The sequence below is a fragment of the Lolium rigidum genome, chromosome 2 (assembly GCF_022539505.1).
Source record: "Lolium rigidum isolate FL_2022 chromosome 2, APGP_CSIRO_Lrig_0.1, whole genome shotgun sequence".
In the NCBI taxonomy this organism is placed as follows: domain Eukaryota; kingdom Viridiplantae; phylum Streptophyta; class Magnoliopsida; order Poales; family Poaceae; genus Lolium; species Lolium rigidum.
The window spans coordinates 103,833,786-103,834,947 of NC_061509.1; positions in this window are offsets into that span (position 1 = coordinate 103,833,786).

Sequence of the window (1,162 nt, forward strand, 5' to 3'; positions counted from 1 at the left end):
GCACCGCGTGCCCTGCCCTGCCCGCTCCGGCGCCACCTCCTGCTCGACGCCGCCTGGACGAGGAGACGTCCTGCGCCTCGCTCCCCCGACGTCTCCCCCTCATCCCTATCCTCTCCCTGGCTTCCTCCTTCCTCTCTCTCTCTCTTGTGAGCCAAGCAGCAAACCCTACCGCCCGCAGACCTCGTCGGCGCCGCCGTTCTACTCCTCCCCGCGCCCGGCCGAGCAGCCTAGAAGGTCCGCCGTGGAGTCCTCGTCCATCCCCGCCAGCCCGCGCACGCCGACGGGGCCAAAATCGGCCGAATTGGCCGGAGCCTGAGCCGCCGACCACCGCTTCTCGCCGCCGTTCCCGGCCACCTCCGGCGACGCCGTCGACCTCCACGTGCTCGCGGTGAGCTGCTGATGCTCGTGGTGCCCCTCCCCTCCCCGATTGCTTCCTCCACCGGCCCCGCACCGTGCACCTGCGCCCGCCGCCGTCGGACATGGTCGCCGACCATGCTCCGGCGACCCAAAACGGGCGGCGCCACCACCAAAAGGTCGCCCGCGTCGCCCTGTTCATTTTCCCCCTCCCGCGCGCCTCGATCGCAGGCCGAATCGGCCGATTGGAGCCCGACCAGAGCTCCCAGAGAGCTCATGGCCGCGCTGACGTCATGCTGACGTCAGCGTGAGGTCATATTTTCTTTTTCTATTTCCTGGTTATTTTCAGTAATTGATAAATAATTCATATTTATTTAGAAAATTATAAAATTATATATCAAAATTATCAGAAAATTTAATCCTAGTTGATTATCCATGTTTCATGCATGTTTGAAACAATTAAATGTGGAGCTTAGTAGAAACCCTAAAAGAACCCCTCTCATATGGCGGTGTCCGATGCCGGAACCCCTTTAATCTGACGATGCAATTAGGGTTTTCCGAATTTCTTTAACGTGACATATCATTCATATTGTATGCGCATTGCATTATGCCATGTCTTGAATGTTTATTTCCCTTTCCGGTATTTGGTTCTTCGCGATAGGATCTGAGCCGGAATCCGACATCAACGCCACCGAAGAACAGTACTCATCCGCTGAGGGACAAGGCAAGCCCTAACCTGGTTCATCTATGATTCCGAAATGCTTTTATCTGTGGTTCCTACATATCGCATACGATTCAACCGTCTTTT